General features: G+C 39.1%; 1 protein-coding gene across 16 annotated transcripts in view; it reads left to right on the top strand.

Annotated features, from left to right (window-relative positions):
- LRRC4C (leucine rich repeat containing 4C) overlaps positions 1–20691 on the top strand; it is a 1215963-nt gene that overhangs the window by 1131275 nt on the left and 63997 nt on the right. The gene's annotated exons all lie outside the window — the stretch shown is intronic.

Genomic DNA, 20691 nt, shown 5'->3' with positions numbered 1-20691 from the left:
TAGCACATTTAAAATTTACCCTTTATTTTGTCTCTTGGTAGTTTGTTGATTTTCCTTAGTACCTAATTGTTTTAAATATATTTACTTCCTATGAAGCATTTTTCATATCCTTTAAAGTCTCTTTATAATTAAATAGTGAGTTTTTCTCTTTGTTTTTATTTTATTAAAGTATATTAATATAAAGCATTAGCTTTAAAAAAATTTGAGGAAACTTCCCATAAAAGCACTGTCAAAGAGGGCAATTTATTCTTTTATTCATCCTACTTAAAAATTTTCTATGCACCTTCTATGTGCCAGGCACTGATTTAGGTGCTAGGAATAAAAGAGGGAGCAACATGCAGTATCAGCCTATAAGAGGCATATGTATGAATGGGAAATGATAAAAACACAAATCTGTAATGTAATGTCAAGATGTGATAAATAAAGCATAGTAAGGAACTAAAGAGTGTTGGAAGATGAAGAGTGCTATTTTTGAGAGGGTGATCATGGTAGCCATTCCAGCAGGGAGAACAGAAATACAAATGCTCTCAGGGGAAGGATCTTGAAGGGGCTTGTCACTGCTGTGCTCAGGGAGAGCAAGGAGGGCAAGGCAGCTGGACTTCATGTCTGGAAATGGAGACTTGTAGGGGATGAGTTCAAGAAGAAGAGAGATCAGAGCCACATAGACCAAGAGGAGAGATAATTCCAGCACTTTGAAGAGTACAGATAGCATACAGCAGCCAAAGCAAAATAGAAAATGAAATGACCATTTCTGTGTTTTCATGTTGATTTTTCCCTTCTTCAGTTCACCAATTATTTAATGATTGCCTGCATGTGTGAGATTCTTCAGTTTAGTCCAGAAGTTAAAGTACGAATAATATGGAATGTTCTCTCTCCTCAAGGTGCTTCTCTCTAGAGACTTCATATCAGCTCAGAAAGCTTATAAACCATAAACTTTGTAACTGTATATCCAGGATATTTTATTTTTTCCTGTTCTTTTCTGCTTAATAGAATCTTTATATACAAAATAAGCCTTGAATACTATAGCTTAACAATAAGTTCATTTGTCTTCTCTCTTGAAGACATACAGATATCTCTACCACCATCCCGTTCTTGAACCCATCTTATATCTTTTCCTAAAGAATTCTATCTTGTGTAAGTGTGTAGAACTTTGTATATGTTGCTCCCTCTGACAAGCATGCCCTTCCTCCTTTCTCTGACAAAGTCTTATTCTTCCTTAATGGTATTGCCCGCTCTTTGAAAGAATTTCCCCAACTCTTTTTCAAAGAGCTAATTGCTTCTCTTTGTATTCAACCCAGTACTTATATCAGGCATCATAGTGTATTATCATGATTATATGCTTATATTATCCTTTTCCACTAGAATAAAAGTTCCTTAGGGACAGAATGCAACACTTATTTATTGTTGAAACTCTGATACCTACCAAAGTGCCGGACACATAGTCAGTGTTTGGAAATATGTTTTGTTATATGAAAAAAATACCCCGTTAAAAACAAGGCTAATGTTAACGTTCAGTGTGGGGTAAATAGAAAATTCATAAGTTATGTTTTTATTATGTAATCTTTTCTCTCCAAAAATCATTATTTGAAGGGGAGCTTTCAGCCTTTATCACAAGTTATTACTAAGTAAAATATGTGTGCTTTTACATTCCAATTAGATCTCTTACATGATCTACTATGTACATCCTTCGAAGTATCTAATAGCCTCATATTCCTACATATTTCTTGAATTGAGTTGACTTAGATTTCATCTGTTTCATGATGGACAGTGGGCACAAGTCTGTTGTAAAACAGCCACTCTGAGGGAAGCATAAACCATAGAGCAACCTTACATTTACAAATATGTAAATTTATTTACTAGACCATAAGCTCTTCACTAGAATGTGAACTCCTCAAGGTCAGGGAATGTAGTTTATTCATTCTCAGCCTGTGCAAGTTGTTGGGATGCAGACACATAATCCCCTATCTGAAGCCCTTGTGGGCAGTGGTGTGCTGGTAAATGTTTGACAACCAGCTCTCAGAACACACACACACACACACACACATACACACACACACGAGATCCCTGATTTGTAGCATTTGTCTATTTTCTTGTATAAATACTCCAACCTTGGCTAATTTCAAGCTACCAAATTGAATTCACTGAATGCGAAGTTGGGAAGAAATGCATACGATTGGCTAAGGCATAAGCTGGCTCCAACACACCATCACTAGGAATCTAAAGGGGTTTAAAAATTCAGAGGATTTCTGATTTTAAGAAGCTAATATGTGAATATAGTATATATAATGTAATACCTCCAGAGGAATCTGGAAAAATACTTGTAATAAAAATATTAGTATTTCTGCAGTAAATAAATAGGTGTTCACCCCAAGAGGTATATATAAGTGCCAAACATATACAAAATAGCTTTCAGTTTTCAGGGCATTTTTTTTGCAATTTAGAATTGCATAATAAGTATTACGACAATTTCCATATTTAAAAAATAGTACTTCAGTGGAAAACTATTCATGATCTATCACACACCCATCTGGCTGTTTGATTCTAGCCCTATTCATTGTTGTGAGCTATTTTGCATCTCTATAAATTGTAAGGAGCTGATGATTATGCAGATTCTGTCTTGTCCAGTAGAATTGACTTCCCTCTCCCAGTGGAAAAATCAGTGTGTCTTCATTTGCAATTTAGCTCAACATTCCTTTACTCTGTATAATTTTGTAGTATTTTGAGCTTGACTTTGAACTCGTATAACATCTTCTTGGTTTCCCCATAATATTTAAGCAAAATTAATTCTTTAACGTGTGTACCTTTTTATATGTACATGAGAGTCATCATTTTATTTTTTTCTGAAAAGTTCTTTTAACAAAATATAGGGGAGAGATTAGACATGCTCTAGGAGGCTTCTGAGGGCAGAGCATGCAATGATGTTGAACTGTAAGAGAGGTTTCCTCCCGTCCCAATAACATTGTCAGACACGGAGAGCAAGGTAACAGTGGCATGGGCTTCCCTGCAAGGTCGATTCCCTTTACTGGGAGGGCTCCAAAGAGCCTCAGTGCCTCTGACTGCCATAGGTAGAGGGTGCTATGGGACTGGATGAAATGCCACCTTTAAAGTTTTTAAGTCTAAGTCTCTTTTTTTCCACCTACGGTTCTTGCTCCTCATCTAAGTATGAATCAAGGACATAGAAATACTCAATGAGTCATGAATTACCTCAGATTACCAGGAGCTTGGATGAACCTGTGACTATAAACTTTGCTGATAAAGTCAGGCCTTGTTGCTAGCTGGTATGACTAATGGATTAATTAAAGTTCTTTTTTAGGAAATGAGGATGTTTTAAATATCAGAAAAGTAGCTCTCACAAATCCCTTGACTCTCTTATCCTGGAAAGCCATGGTGTCCAGCTATATGCACCATTGTGCCAGATTCTCAATTTCCCACAGTCTAGAAAGCAACTCTGTGTTTATGTTCCCTTATTCAAACTTCTCATTTCTACCTCCAAATGAATCCATTGGTGAGAACATCAAAGGGAAAATAAGCCATTTCAGCCACACCAATAATTTTATACAATAAACTGTGATTGATCAAGGCTTGGGTGATGAGTTCATGAACATGGGCTTTCTTTCTGGAGCTGAAAAGATTTGGGGCCTGAGAGATAGAGTTGTCTAATACAGATGGCTGCCATCACTGTTTCTTGCAAGGGAAGGATCTGTCTAGGTTTTGTTTGTTTATTTGTTTATTAGTAAATGTGGGCGGTGTCCACTTTGCCCCAGATTTATACATCTTATTGGTTGCCTATAATGGAGAAATTATTCTTTCTAGAGCCCAATGTAATGCTTATATGGGTTCTCTGTGTTCAGAACAGAATGAGAGTTAGTGACATGCACGTCTGGTCCTTTCCCCCCCACACAACCACCCATGTGCACACACATATTAAAACTTAACACTAGCATGATTTAGGCTTCCTCTAGTCTGTCCCTCTAAATAACTGGAACTGACACACATCTCCAACAGACAGGGACTCTGGAACTCTAGGTGTAATTGCACACCTAAAGTTATCATAATAGATTGCACATGCACTACTCAGGAAAGATGTTCTCCCACATTGAGCACTGAGGAATCACTGAAAAATGGCAATAAATAATAACTCCTTTCTCTGTCTTACATGACTGCTGGGATGATTTCCTTAATTAATTTTCTCAGTTTTTATACTTTTAAATATATTTATTGGCACACACTGTGTGGCAGGTGCTATGTTGGTTATTATGGGCTATATAAAGATAAATAGTTTTGTCCTTGAGGAGTTTTAAGCCTAAGAGAAGCTACCATCACTACATAATACAATAAAATTAATTTGAAAGCAGATTCCATAAGACAGACAAAAAATACTATATAGGTTATGAAAATTAAAAGATACTTTTGAACAGAAGGGGACTGTGGGAGGAGCAGTAGGAATTGTGGATATAAAATCTTTCAGAAAGGAAAAGTCACATAATGATCCTGTTGTTTCATCTCTCCCTCAGAGTGACCCACAAGGTCAACTATTAACACACTTGTAACTTATGGTATTTTCTTGGATGGAGACACTGCTTAATCAAATAATAAAACTTGACTGACTACTTGTTTGATTGGTTGCCTCTTAATTTTAAACCATGCCTGACATAATGGGGCATTAGATTAATAAACTTTTTTTTTCTCTTTTGAATAAAATTTTTATCCCTTATTTATTTTCTTTTTATTGAGGTATAGTTGATTTACGATGTTTCAGATGTACAGAAAAGTGATTCAGTTATACATTATAACTTTTTCAGATTATTTTCCATTGTAAGCTATTACAAGATTTGAATATAGTTCCCTGTGCTATTCAGTACCTCCTTGTTGTTTATCTATTTTATATATAGTAGTGTGTATCTGTTAATCCCAAACTCCTAATTTATCCCTCCTCCTACATTTCCCCTTTGGTAACCATACATTTGTTTTCTATGTCTGTGAGTCTATTTCTGTTTTGTAAGTTCATTTGTATCATTTTTTTAGATTCCACATATTGATATCATATGATATTTGTCTTTCTCTGTTTAGATGAATAAATTTTGATAGACGTGAGAATGTAGGAAAACATCCAGAATCGGGAAATGTCTAGACCTTAAAGTGTGGAAACTTCCAGTAGTTAAGGAGGGAGGGTAAATATCTAAGTATGTATGACAAAGTCTGCAGGGAAAAAATAGAATAAAATAACAATAGATTTTATGGACTGTATAGCTTTTTCAGGTAGTCTAGGCAAGGATTTATCAGCTATTATCTTTCTCACCTTCCAAATTGAATGTGTAGTACCTTTCTTTGATGGTCTTAAGAGACTAAAGCACCAAGCAGTGTTGGTATACTTACCCTGGGCTACTCAAACCTCAGCTAGATTGCTTTCATTTTGGAGGTTAAGAAAGGATTACTGAAACCTGAATTCATTCTGATGACTCCTGACCTGTGGATCATGTCCTGAAATATCACACCATAACTTTTTATTTTTCCGAGGTGAAACAAAACCCCTCCAGTTGCCTCTTCTGGACTTGGAGGCACTGTATTCTCAGACGTTCCCCTGGGGAAGTCCTTTGCCAAAGCCAAACTCAAGCCCTAAGTCTCAGAGCCTTCTGTGAAGGTCCTAGGAAGGCTGGACCTGGAAAATAGACATTTTCCTTAGATCTCTAAAGGATGTGTACAATACTAGGCTTATTCCATAGGGATCCCAATGTCAGAACCAGCTTTGGTGGGTAGAATTTATAATGTAATAATGAATAATGTAAGGGAGAATCGTCTAATGTCAGGGATGATCAAAGAAGAAATGGCTGCCCAGGGAGGTGTTGGGACCCTTGCTCATCATCAGAAAGCTTCTGGTATGGGCAGGATAAATATGTCAAAGCAAAAATTGCACTGGCCAGAGTTAAACAGGCAAGGAAGACTATTTAAGGCTACTGAAATAAGGGACAGAGGCCACAATCAAGTCTAAATTCAACTCGCTGAAGAGGTAGGATTTTTTTTTTTTAACATCTTTATTGGAGTATAATTGCTTTACAATGGTGTGTTAGTTTCTGCTTTATAACAAAGTGAATCAGCTATACATATAGATATATCCCCATATCTCTTCCCTCTTGTGTCTCCCTCCCTCCCACCCTCCCTATCCCACCCCTATGTGGTCACAAAGCACCGAGCTAATCAATAGTGGCATGGACATATATACACTACCAGAGGTAGAATTTTTTTAAGGGCTGATGCGAGCTAATAAAAAAGTACTGGAGGATGTTAAAGTCATAGACCACCTGTGTTTGCTAACTGGCAAAAGAAAAACAAAGTTCTTATAGCTTTATGACAGGAGGTTATTTTGCAACTTGAAGCAAGGTGCCTGCCGAGAGTTAGGTTTCTACTCTTCCACTGAAATTGGAAGATTGGGGTACTATCTCCTTTGTTGATTACATTTCAAAGAGATGGTTCCCAGGACCTTGAGAAATACATTCCTGTGTGGTAAAAATTGGCCAGAGGCTTTAAAAAATATTTATATTCCAAGGGGCAGAGAAGAGACTTAAAATTATGAGTTTTCTAAAATAAATGCTGTAAGAAGAGGGTCACTGAGGGTCCTAGAGTCAGGAAGAAGCCCGTCTAAAGATTAGCCAAGCTGAGGAAAGGCTAAGGTGGTCTTGGTTAAACACATAGTCAGGTGTTATAGCTGGAAATCCAGTGTGGAATGTGTGATTAGAATGTATTGCTATAAAAATATTTTACGAATCTGAAATTCCCTGTGTCTTCAGTTTAGTGACAAAGATCAGGAAGGGGGGTTTCTGTGGGGAATTTCACTCGTTTAGCTAAATGGCATCCAGTCAGCACCTCCACCCAGTTTGGATGAACTACCCCTGTTTTTAGTGATGGAACGTTGGCCTAAAATCTAGCATCAGCATTCCCATTCCCAAGTGAGATGCTGTTTCATAATAGTTCTTTTTCCTTCATTGAGGCGTCTATGTGGCTTTCCTCCAGGAGTCCCAATTATTCTCGTTTTCTATTTGTAGAATCCAGAGATTTAAATTTTCATCTCTTTGTAGTTGTTTTTGTCAACATTAGGTAGAAACATTTGGTGGGGCCTCTAATAAAAAATTACTAACTTTTACTTTTAGTAACAAACTGCATTGTTTGGTTAGGAAAACCCAGGAATTATGGAGCTAATTAAATCTATTACATCCCCCCTCAACTTTTTTTTACACCTGAAATGTAAATACCAACACAGCCTGTACCCTCTTGTTTAAAAGAGTCTTGATGATAAGAGGAGAGGAAAGTATCACTAGAGCATTTATTCTGCTCTTAAAAGGCTTTTTAGATATCGTTTGGAGCTATTGTTTTTATTATGCCGTGTGGTTCTTAACTGTATATTGATATTAACTGTATATTGATATTAACGGAGTTGCTGCTGCTAAACTCACAGCATATTCATATCATTTCAGACTGAATGGGAATGAAGGCTAGCAAACTCCGATTCTTTAAGGGGGAACCACAAATAACAATACCCAATGGCAGAGGGATGATTGGATTTGCCAGTAGAGTTCGTGCAAGGCTTGCTAATTCAGAGGCGCATTTTCAAATATTACAGTGGCTAGGATTTCCATGGGGAGTTCACTTGGGCACAGCAAGTGAACCAGTGTTTAAATGATATTATTTTTAGAATGATTTGCAAAGAAGGATGAAAAAGTAAATGGACAATTTCATAATTAATATTGTAAGTGGGAATCATTCAAGACTCATTTATCTTCTTGGGAGAAGTGGCTGAGCCCTCTTCTGTGCCCTGCCCTGCAGGCATCTAGACCAGGGGAAATGATCCTAGAGAAAAGCAGTGGATTTGCCTAACAGCTTCCCCATTAAATGGTCAGGCTTTGATCATTATCCTTAATAGCTTCATCCCCTCCCTTCAGGCACAGATCCCTGCAAGGCTGGTTTCAGATTGCTCCTCTTCTGGTCCCATAATTGGAATTGATAACTGACCATCATACAGGAACTGGGGACATTTGTCAAATGCCGTCATGCTTACAGAGTTAGAAATGGCCCCTCCTCTAGTGGGGAAATTAAGCCCATAAAGAATTAATTAATTAATTAATTAAGCCCATTAGAATTTGGAGCCTCTGAGTTTAGTCTAGCCCAACTCAATTTACACAAAGAGAAATGAGGTCCCGAAAGGTTATGTGACCTGCCCATGGTAGAATAATTTGTTGGACACAGAGGGAGAATTATAACTTGGTTTCCTCTCCCTGCCTGGCTTTGCCTCCAACTGATACCCTTTCTTCATGATTGAGTAATTGTCTCAAGGTTAGGGGATAAGTTGGGGCTGATTTGTGAATGGGAACACGGTTGTTAATCAGTTACCCGTTTCAAAACACTGCCTTTTTTTGGATGGCCTCCTTCTGGCCAGTCTACTAGGGAGTCCCTTTCTGCTGTAATCAACCAGGTACCCTCAGAGGAAGGCTATCCAGGTACTGTATTGAATAAACATTTCCCACACATTGTTTTCCTTAATGAGCCCGACAACTCTATGATTGCCGAGCTCTATTAGACATCAGAGAGGTGTTAAACACCTTGCCCCAAATCACATAGCTCCTAAGTGTAGGAACTGGGATTTGAACAAAGATCTTGGTGATTCTAGCACCCGAGTCCTTAGCCCATACTCTCTGCTAATTTGGCCTCCTTATCATCCTCATCCAAATTGCATTTGCTGCTCGGTAACTTCTTTCCTCTCTTTCAACCCCTCCTAACCCCTCTGGGTATTTCAACCTAAATTTGATTTTTCCCCCCTCCTCCAGGTCTCTAAGGAGACAAATACCTATCCTAAAATCCTTGCTCTGTTCCTAGTTATGAATTCTTAAAGCAGTTATTTTTGTAGGGAGCTCTGCGGACCTCACTAATCCTTTGAGGAGGCAGCCTCCCAGTGTATGGGTGGAGTTGTTGAATAGAAGGCATTCACTCCCACTGCAAAGAGGGGAAAAAAAAAAGACTTTCTATTCCAGTCTGCTTGAGAAGATAAAAGGCTTCGTTTCTTTGAAGGAGGGGGAAAGATTCGTTTACTTTTATTACTGTATCCAGTAAGCGTGATGCATTTCTTTTTTCAAGGGGAAGAAAATAAAGTCAGTTTAAAAAAAAAAAACAGCAAGCAAGTCAGAGAAAGAATGGGAGATGATTAGGAGAGAAGCAGGAACTCTATATAGATGGATGTTCTGAAATATGTCATTTGTTAACTGAGCTCTAAAGGAGATGAGGTTGCCCTAGTAAGCAACTCCTATTGTCAAGTGTGAGGTTCAAGGCTGGGGCTGGCAAGTTCAGGCTTCCTGGAGTGTGCTTTCTGTCTTGTGTGCCCTTGGGAAGGGACCAGCTCTGTGTGATGTGGCTACACCTTTCCGTGGCTGAAATCAAGACTCTCTCTCTCTCCTTCCCTTCCTGCATCCTTCCGTCCCTCTCCTGCACACTCGTGCATTACATAGATATACACACTACACTCCTACCCACCTTATTAAATAAGGATTTTTTCCAGACATTTTCAGGAATGGCTATCATTTGGTGGAAGAACCAAGAAAAAGGTCTGACCCTCAGGAGTACAGATTTGGCAATCAAGCTGCAGTGGGGCAACCAAACATCCAGTGGTATTAATTCATCCTTATCAAAATTGTGAAAGACTATTTGCAAAACTAGAATTTCTATTTTTTAAAGTTATCTTAAGAATTTTAATTGTCAAGCAAAGAATTTTGGGTCAGCGTGGAAAGATCAAGGTCCACAAAATCCTGAGTTCTAATTTTATCACTTGCGTTTCTAGCTGTGTGGCCTTGGGCCAATTACTCTCTCCAAGTCTGCTTTCTCATTTCTAAGAAAATAGCACCTACTCTGCAGGGTTCCTATGAGGGTTAAACCAGAGAACGTCCCTGGGGTCATCTAGCAGGGCATCTGAGGTTGATTCTCATGTTCTGCATTTCCTTGCACTTTCTGCAAGAAAATTTCCCACCAGGGAAACTCTGTGGAAGCAAAAATAATAACGGATTAAAAAAAATCAGAGTTTGACTCTCTTAAAGGAATGGCGTATCATTAAACTCTAGAAACTTAATAAAATGACCAGTCATTTCTAACCACAGGTAAGGTATTGTCTTGTCTGGTGTATCTGGTGAAACCTAATCACCCCTTCAAGCTAAATTAAGGAAGTAAAAGGCAATCCTTTAAAAATAAAAGTGCATGGAATCACTTTGCAGCTCAGAACCCAATGGCTCCCTTCAATCAGGGTGAAACTTTATTCTTGAAATGGCCTGTGCAGTAGCACCTCTCCTCCCCCATCAGCCAAAACAAAAGTAACTCTTTGCCCTCAGTTTTCAATGCCCTGCCCCCCCTGCTGTTCTTCCAACTTGTCAGATCAGATGTTCTCCTGCCTTAGGAGCTTTGAACTTGCCTTTCAACTGCCTGAATAATTATCTCCTGTATATCCACACAGTACACTCCCTCACCTCCTTCTGGGGAGATTTCTGCAGAAGTCCTAGCCACAGTGTGTATTTTTGTAATTATCAGTTTATAAGAGTGTCTATTTCTGACCTTGTGCTCCAATTCCAAGGTCCCCTTTAGCTCCCTTTATTACCCTGGCACAAACCAGCATCTATTTAGAAAGCTTGCTGAATAAGCAGGCTGAAAGGATGTAAATACATGGAGAATTATTCCATATTTCAGAAACCAGAAAGGCCTATGGACACGGGTGGGTGCATATGCTTAATAAGAGCTGGCATAAATCTCAACCTGGAATTGGAATTTAAAACTGAACTTTATTTGAGCTTCAGAATGGACTTCCTTGAACTCTCTCAAAGGGATAAATAAATAAAGATAAAAATTGATTACATGCTAGGGTGCATCTTGACGTGTGGATCGGGGACATTTGCATTGATATTGTAAGAAAGAATATTTGTGGAGGATCTATGTATCTCAAAACAGTTGTTAATTGAGTCAGGAATGTAATTGAATCGTTGAGCTTAGATTTCCACTAATTCAAGTGTGTAATGGAATTGTTGTGGCAGATCTCTGCTGAAAGTAGATGGCTGTAGATTTATGAGTTAGATTCAGACCTTACTCTTCTCCCAGTTAGTATGTAGGGAACAGTCTGTGGTACGTATGCGTGTGTCTGTCTTTGTATTTGTCTATTTATGTATATGTAACCAAAGTGCAGGAACATGTAATTACAAACTTTCAATGCCTGCTTCATCCTTTCCTCTTGTCTTCCTTCTCTCCCTGATCCAGTTATTCATGCAATGAGTAAATGGTATCTTCTAAAAAGCCCTTCCTGAACCTTATGCTATTTTCCACTGCTGCCACTTGCCTCTCTAGAACATGAACTTTACCCCAATTGTCGCATTTATCCCACTTTATTGAAAGTGCTGATGAAGTAATTGTCTGCATCTAATTAAAGTTCTATAAGAACAATGATTATGTCTATCTTGTTTACTCTTGAATTTTGAGGTAATAGCATAGTCTATGTTATATAATAGGTGTTTAATAATACTTGCTTGATGAACGGATGAATTCATTCAGTGCTGAGATACGAAGCACTGTTCTAGACCCTAAAAGGCATTTATTACCAGAAATAGTCTTTGTCTCCCAGGAGCTTGCAATTTTGTTATGGAGACAAAACATTCTCCTAGCATAGTCTAATGCAACAGATTATAAGAAACAAAACGATTGCTATAATCACTATTGTTGGAATTCAGAGATGAGCCAGAGCCTGTGGACTGTTCCATGGGGAATGAGAGATCAGAATTTGAATGGAAAGAAAGGGAAAATGGACAGCATGAGTCACGTGCAGATCAGACTTGCCAAGACAGCGGGTTCATGCAGAGAGTGGGTGATGAGAGAAATTTGGATTAGAGGGTAGATCTCTCCTGTGGAAAGTAGTAAATGTAGGCTAGGCTGTGGGGCTCTCACTCTAGCAGCTACAAGGAAGCCTTGGCCATTTCTGAGCAAGTGAAGGATATGATGGAATCACCCTTTTAACAAGATTAATATCTGGCCACGGAGTGCAGCGTGCAATATCTGTTAGCAAATATAGTACATTTTTGTGTGAACCTGTGAATTGATATGATAGGTTTGTGCCAGTCTGATTACTTATAAACTCGTATAGGTCAGATAAGCGAGCAAATGAAGGGGGCTAATCTTGAGCTGAGCACAATTTATGGAGGCTCAAGTGAAAGTGTTACACTTGAGAGATTATTAGTGCAGGAAGCTTCAGTGTACACAGCATTAATTTTTTCAAGCAGAAATAAACTTCTCCATCAATCCTATAGTTTGTGTTTCTGAATGAGGCTAATGGAGTATAAAAGACTGCCTGGTTCTGGATTAGGTTAGTTATTTTGTTGTTTGTTATTTTATTTAAATTTTTGGTGTGTGTGTGGGTGGGACATGTTTTTAACCTTTAAATATCAAAATAGTGTTTAATGTGCTATTGGAATGCAGTTTGACTCAACAGAAAAAACACAGGCTCCCTAGCCGGCTATCTCTGGATTTTAATGACAACGCTGTCTTCACTAGTGGTCTTGGGTGAGTCACAACTTTAGCCCAATTTGCCACAATCAATACCCTCATAAGGACTGAAATTAGATTAGTATATATAGAGTCACGAGCCCTTTTAACATGATAATAATAGTTAATATTTACCTACTGTATGCCAGACACTCTGCTCAGAGCCCAAGTTCATTGTCTCAGTTAATTAAATGGATACTTCAGCAAAGTCTTGGATTTACTCCATGCCCATTAGAAATCTACCCCACAATGAGAATTGTATGCCTTATGTTTCTGAGCCCTTGTGCACATATGTGCATGGGTGAATACTGATGTCTATGTGTATGTATTGTGTAAGGGAGAAATATGAAATGTGAGTAAAGGCTTGAAGGTAAGTTATAGGTTATGGTGACCACCAAGAGGTTCATCTCAGGAGATCAAGTCATGGGCCAGCTTACATGACACAGTAGGTTTTGCTTTTGGCTTTCCTGTTGATTTCTTTGCCCAACCCAGAATTGTGCTGAGTGGTTTTCCTTTACTGTCCACCTGGTTTGAGACTGGCTTTTCGAACTGACTCATAAATGCTGTAGAATTAGTATATCTGTTCCCCGAGGGCTTTGTTTCTTTATGTCCCAAGTTTCCATGCTATTTGGTTCATCCATTTTCCCCCATGTAGTGTTGTCCTAAATCTTTACTAAGCTTTCCTTTTCAAAGCCTTAGTTCACTTGCTTGCTCAATTCTTACCCGCATTGAGTAAAAAGCTCCTGCTAGACACAGGTTAGCTTGCAATGCATTCCACAATTTTTAGGTTAAAAAAAAAAGGAACTGCTTTCTGAGAAGCTTTGGGATTCTTTAAGCTTTATGATACCCATGGTTCAGGAAAAGTATCTTTGGCAGCCAGAAAATAAATTCACTTTTACATGGGACACTGTATAGATTTTTACTAAAGCATATTGAGAATTCCATTTGGGGTGATTTTTGACAAATTGCCCAGATTTATACATGCTTCATGACTCCACATTCTAGCTTTGTTCTTTGTCCCTCAGAGAAGTTCTAAGAAATTATATTTAAACTTGCTAATCAAATGCTCCCTGTCTTCTGGAACTCAAGAAGATCTTTTGACTCTTTATTTCATTATTCTTGGGATGTTCCACATATTGATATGGTCAACATCCTTCAGACTCATCATTAAGTGTCCATATAGTATTATCATAAACCCACATTTAAATATAAACTGATTCACAGATTTATATAACTTGTATGAAATTTTAGATCAAAAAATCAAGAATAACTTCAGGGAATATGTAAACTGTGAATGGTGAATAGGTTTCATCCTGAATACCAACTCAGATGGATAAGACATGATTATCTAAGTTGCTTTGATGAGGAGGACTTTTGGCTGCATCCAGCTCACATGAGCAATTAGTGATGCCCATGATGTGATCGGAGTGGGAATTTCTGCAGTCATGCAAGGGATTTTATAGCTGCCCCCTTTTAAAAGAAAAAAAAAAAATTGAGGCAAGGAGAATTTATAGTACTTGCAGGTTTAAAGTGTGGAGTATAAATGGGTGTTTTGAGTGTGGATGTGAGAAGGTGAAACATCTGTTTTGATAGTAGAATCCAGTTTGGGAAGGTAAAGAGAAATGGGAAAGTCATTCCTTGGTGAAGTCATTTAAACTTGAGTCTCTGTATTCTCAGTTTGGTGTGTGGTGCTGTTTATGGCCTTGGTATCACATTAACCTATGTTCAAATAATTCTGGCTCCCAGTTCTTTGAGCCCCCTGTCCCTCAACTCTAAATATTGGGTTGATGGACGTGACATATTTTGATTGACATGTTCATCTGCTTGGCATAAAGCTAAATAAGTAAATGAGTAATATTTCAATAGTAATAGCAGTAGTAGCTGTTTTTTTTTCCTGACGAGATCAGAACTAAATGAACAAATTTTGACGGAATGAAAGACTTCAGGAATCTGCAGACGTTACAAGCTTCCTTTGATGAAAGTCTTCCCTTCATGGAAATGGGGCAGGAGTGGCTTTTGAAAATGCTTTGGGGAAAATGATATTAAAATGGAATGTTGCTTTTCTATTATTATCATCACTTTCTTTTTCCTATTCTGTGGCATACCCAGATTCTCTAAGGTTAGATGTAGGAATACAACTATTAGCTTATTCAGGAATTCTTACTTTCTAGATTACATCCCCAGGTGAAATATTTTCATGTTTTAATGACTTCATTAGAGTCACCGCCCCCCCCCCTTTTTATTACGTCAGGAATCCTCACGTATTAAAATCTGTGTTCAAAGCATATCTAAGCAAGAAGGTGACTTTTCGGGTTCACATTCTAATTGATGATACAACCTGCTAATTAAATGCATCTGTGTCTAATCAAAACATATCTAGAATTAAGCAGTGCAGCTGTGCGCCAGGGGAGCCACATGGTAGAGTTGATTGGTAATGGCATGAGGACATCATTTGTCCTTCGTCCGTCCAGTGGTTCCCAAGTCTGGCAGAACTTCAGAATCTCCTGGACGAGCTTTTAAAAATCATTGCAGTATTCTCTCTGCTCCACTCCCCAAACTAGTACCCTAAAAATTTGATTTTTTTAACCTCTTAAAGAAAATGCTGATGATCGGCTAGGATTGGAAACTGTAGGTGTGGATTCAAACTGTAGTTTGATGACCTGGAAACAAGGCCTAGTTTGGTCTAGAGTTCCTCGTTTATGTCTAGATTCTCTCATTTTTTTCAAAATCCCATTTTATTTCTACTTATTACATCTTTCCTATCATCCTCTTGGGGTTTTATAGCCGGCTGAAAACTGCAACTGTTTTTACTTAAACAGAAAAGGCAGGAGAGCCTTTAGCTTTGTTTCAGTGTTGGTGAGTATGATGATTTCATTTATAATATTCTGTTCTTTGGAAATGTCACTTATTGCCATTCTTTGCATGATCATGGAAATTTGGTACTGGATGACTATAGTTAACTCCCGTGTGGAAAAATGGCTGCTTCTCGTAAATGATAATATTAAGAACATGGTACATTTTTAATAGCATTTATGTTTAAAAAGTTAACCTAAATTGCTCAATTTTACCCTCACAGATTATATTTTATTATCAAAAATATTTCCATAGTGTTCCTACTTAGAGTTCTTTCTACCTTTAAAGATAATCCTGCTCTCAAATTGGCACATATATTCAAATTACCACACAGAAGCCTTGTATAAGTACAATAAAATTTAAATACAGTAATTGTTCTTTTTTGTTTCTCTCACTACTTTTTCAAGTTATGGTTTGAACTTTTAGCCAATTTTTCTTCTGGTTGTTAGTTAACCCGCCTCCTGTCAAGCAACTGATATGTGATACATCAAGCCTACAACTTATGTTTCTCTACCATCTCACTTCTCTTTATAGAGAACTTTAAAGAAGGTATTATGATTCCTCTTTTTTACAGTTTAGGAAACTGAGGCCCACTGAGATAAGCAGTTTGCCAAACTGAATAGCAACTTGATCCCAGGTCTCTCCAACTTTAAAACCCATGCAAGTCTAGTATATTTTTTTTTTGTCCCAGGGGATTTGCACAAAGCAAAAATACAAGAATGCAATTGTTTACCCTAGTAGGTAAAGAACCAGGATTTTAAAACCAATTGGTCATGATTTAAAAAAAAAGAATGATCAAAAATGGATTTTAAAAAAACCTTCCAACCAGACACTATTAAAAGGAAAAATGAACAAGGAAGAACAAAAAAAATCACATTTTTTTTACTTTACTGAATTGCAACAAAAATGGAAAGAAATAAGACCACGAGATCAAAATCAAGTTATGGTGGGTGACCTAAATCTTAGGTCCCAAGCACATTAATATAGCCCTGGCCTAGATCCAAAAGTGAGCAACAGACAGGCTGGCTTTGTTGATACACACTCATATTTTCCCATTACATAATAAATTTTCCCTGATGCAAGAGCATTTAAGAAATTGAAAGAAAGCCTTCATGCCTGTTTGGGGTAATTTAATGTTGAAATTTATTCCTTAGAGAAGTTATGAATCAATAGAATATCAAAGACTTGCACACGTGTGCACAAAGAAAGCTTTCATGTTAACTATTTTTGCATCCTTTTTATTTCACATCATCAAGGTCCACTTTGAAGCCTCTTTCCAGGAATCAGGACCACTATTTGTATTTGACATCAAATGTAGACTTTTTTTTTTCTTATTTGTGGACATCTTTAAGCCCATGCTAAAAAATAGTTTACATTTCTTTTTTATTTTTGGTAAAATAGAACCTCTTTGGACAAACATTCATCTTGATTTTTCTAAAAATCTCATTACTTGATGCCAAATATATTATGTTCACAAGGGTTCTCTCTAGTCAAATCTTTAAGGAAAAGTTAATGAAATATAAAGAGAGGTATAAAATAAATCTTTTGTAAGCACCATTTAGGGTTTTAGGTCTAAAAGGAAGTCAGAATTTCAATTTGCTTTTTATAACCAAGATCTTCACATTTAAAAAATTACTCAAGGTTCAGTTGGAGAAGCAATACCATTTGATTCTTGGTGGTAGTTCTTTACTATTTCGATAATGACAAAATTGGCCTCAGTGCTTCTAGCTAGGTTTTTCTGTTTTCCTTCAGTATTCTTTACTTTAAAAGAGTCATCTAATTAGTTATTTTACACTGTACCATGGACAGAGTTCTTTAAACCTAAGTACCACTTTCCTAAGGTAAGAATCCTGCATATTCCCTTCTGTCTCTCTTCCTCACTTCCACACTTCCTCTCTCCATCCCTCGCTACCCGCCCCCCACTTCCTCCCTCCCCGTCTCCCTCCCTCCATCCTTCCCTCCCTCCCCCCTCTCTCTCTCTACATGCACACACTTTTCCCCTCCCTCCCTCATGCATTTCCCCCCTAAGGGCTGATTTCTGGAGTGAGAGTTGGAGTGGTGCATCTGTTCCCTACAGGGTACTGATTGGAAAATTCCTTCATCTATGAAAGTCGTTTGGAGTCTTCTACTCAACCAAGTGATGGAGGAACTGGTCCCAGGAGGTGGCAGCATGCTGCAGGGAGGGTAAAGGGGTTGAGGACATGATGAAGGCACCTAACGTGCCCTTCACTTGTCTTTATTTCTTGTTTCCCATACCTCACACACGTTCTCGTGTACCAAAGACGGCTGGTTAACCTCCAGGCTCCTTTTCAGTGGCACCGGTATCTATGGTGCTTGAAGAGAGGATCAGAGGCAGCTCTGTGGGCAGTGGAGGGGAGGGGAGATGGCCTTGCAGTTGCCAGTGTCTGATAACCTGGAAGGTGGAACTTGCCTCAAGAGGGCTGTCCATCCAAACACTTACACACAGAGCTGATCCAATAGAAACGCAGGAATCTAACGTGTAGCTGAGAGCATTGATTTAGCAGCTCAAAAAGAAAAAAAGAATGCTCGCGAAAGGCATTTCACCTTGAAGTGTTCTCATCTGCCGCAGAGAATGCCCCTGCTACTCTGGAGCCGGGCTAAGAGCTCAGATGTAATTTTGCATTTGACACAGAACCAGCTGTCAAAGCCAAGTGAGAAGTCAGGGTTCAGGCTTCCTTAGGCTTCCCCCACCACTACCCCACCCCCGGCTGAGTGGCTGGAGGTTTTTTTTTCCAGACAGGGAAGGCATGATCTGATTTGAGCCCCAGGCAGTCACCGCGGCTCCTTTGCTGCCTCCCGGCTTTTGGCAGAGGCTTGCTACAGCTTGACTGAAACGTGTCCGAGACAGCCATCGCTGCCACCATCCCCCTGGCACAGCCCTGCCACTAACGAGCCACTGAGGGCAGCCTGCACAAAATGCTTCCTGACACAGGGGCCCCAGCCACACAGAGAGATGAAGTGGCAGGGTGCACGGGGTGAGAGGATTTGCATAAAGGAGGCAGCTAAATCCATCCATCAGCATCTTTCCCTCATTGAGCCCCTAATGGCTGAAATGTCAGAGAGACAAGCTGTCAAAAAACCTATCTTTCCGCAGCAGGGAAGTGCATCCATTGCATGGACTTGAGGTGACCTAGTGTAAGATTAGGCTGAGCCTGACAGCCCAGGGTAGTTGTGCCACTGGCAGAGCAAAGATTGCATTGTCCGTGCCTTTGGAAGAGGAGAACATAGAGGTGATGGTGACTCATAGACCCAGGCATCGCAGCCTCCGTGTGACGGTGCAGAAGGGGCATTCCAGTTTCTAAGGCCTCTGGCTGCACTAGAGACTGTAAGAAAAAGCTTTGTGCTTTGTTTTTCACAGACTCAACAATATCCAACTCAGGGCAATATGGTCTAAGACAGAGATGGGAGAAGGAAGGAAGAACACCCTTGTCATGTCCTGTTCTTCGTCCATCCAGTGTACCTGTGTCATTCTTCTCCCTGGCATTCTTGCTAGGAGAAAAAATAAAAGCTTAAAGACAGGAGAGTCAAGAGGATTTCCCAGACAGAAAAAAAGAATAGCATTATGCCAAATTATAAAACAAGGCAAGTCTGTCCTATGATATTCTAGGCTCCTTGTTTGTGTCTTTGATTGTTCATGTATTCATTCATTCATTTCTTCAGACACCCATTAATCCATTCAACAAATGGAACATCTACTATGGGCAAGATCCTCGGGTAGATCCAGTCTAGAATAGTGAACAAGAAAACTAGGTTACTGCCTTCCTAGAGGTTCTTATCAACAGATAAATCAACAAACAAGCTAAATACAGATTGTAGGAAGTGCTACCCAAAAAATATCGATAAATAAATGATGTGATATGGTAACTGGTACTTGGGGGCAGTAGAGGAAGGAGAGGCTGCTTAGCATTTGGAGGATGGAGAAGGGCTCTATGAGGACAATAAAGGACTGAGATAGGACAATGAGCTGCCAGGGGAAGCGGTGAGGAGGAGAAGAGCATTTCACATTCCTGGCTGTTGTCATTTTCTCAGATGCTCAGGGAAATTAGGCTTCTGATGATGTCCCTCCTTCCATCCTTATCCAGAACCTTCAGTATCAAATTTTGTCTCCACTGCTTTCTAACTGTGTTCCCTTTACCAAGTTTCTTCCCTTCTCTCATCCTCTTTTTTTCACCTGAAAAATGGGAATAATAGAAGCTATAAGCTACATATTGAGGGGTCTTTCAGTATAAAATGACAAACTAGCGCAATGCCTGGTACTCTGTAGAAGCTCAGCACATCTTAGTTCTTCTTATTCTTCCCTTCCTGTTTATTTCACCACACTTTAATTCAAATTCCTAACTAAAGTCTAAGTTGCAACTCTTCCTAAAGATAGTACTGTTTTAAGAGGGATAAGATGATGCAGTGTCAGTCCTCTGCCTGGGAGAAGTTGAGATTGGGGGTGGGGTGATCATAGAAGCCTTTCTTGGGCTCTTGAGTCACACATTGTTGACAATTGCCTACCATTTATGTTAAGCTCTGGAAGTTAGAAAGCATGGTTTTCAGCCCCACTGTTCTTTGTCTTTTTGGGTAGCTAAGTTCAAGGTGGCCCAGGCTCGCTTGAGAAGATGGCACTATTGAAGGAGAGCCTTTCTCTCTTATCAACTTCCCAGCCTCCTTGTCAGGTCCCTTTCCCAGCTCCACAAGTCACTCCATGCCTCCTGAAAGTGCCCATGCCATGTCCTGTCCCTGTCCTCAGCTGGCTATCCACCAGCGTTTTAGCGGATAACAGATTCTTACTGATAGTTTCCCCCATCAGGTTTTACACCTGTCATGAAGTGTGTTTAAAACTCACTTTGCACACCTTACTTACATTTTATTGTGTGAAAGACTCTCTCCTGGGATGAATTGGGATTTGTAATAGAAAGCACTATAAAAAGAAGGCAACCTGTGAGCCCAAGCTGTCCTAAAAGGAGGACGAGGGGGATAATTTGGTCTTTTATGAAAGGAAAGTGGCAAATCCCTTTATTCTGATTGAAGACTCTTGTCCATGAGATTATATATCCCCCCTCTAGTGATGCAGTTATCTGACCGTGATTGCCCCTTCTCCTGAGATGGGAAAGAAATGGGTCTGAGTGATGCATGTGTGTGTGTGTGTGTGTGTGTGTGTGTGTGTGTGTAGGTGTGTGTTTAATGAATCTCTGACATTAGCTGATATCACCCTCTTTCTTAAAATCTAGATTGGATTTCATGGACTCCATCACTCAGTTCTGTTGGAAGTCCAATGCCCTT

This window comes from Balaenoptera physalus (assembly GCF_965194825.1).
Source record: "Balaenoptera physalus genome assembly, chromosome: 10".
NCBI classification, from domain to species: domain Eukaryota; kingdom Metazoa; phylum Chordata; class Mammalia; order Artiodactyla; family Balaenopteridae; genus Balaenoptera; species Balaenoptera physalus.
The sequence above is the reverse complement of the archived record's forward strand: the minus strand, read 5'-3'. Positions and strand labels throughout refer to the sequence as shown.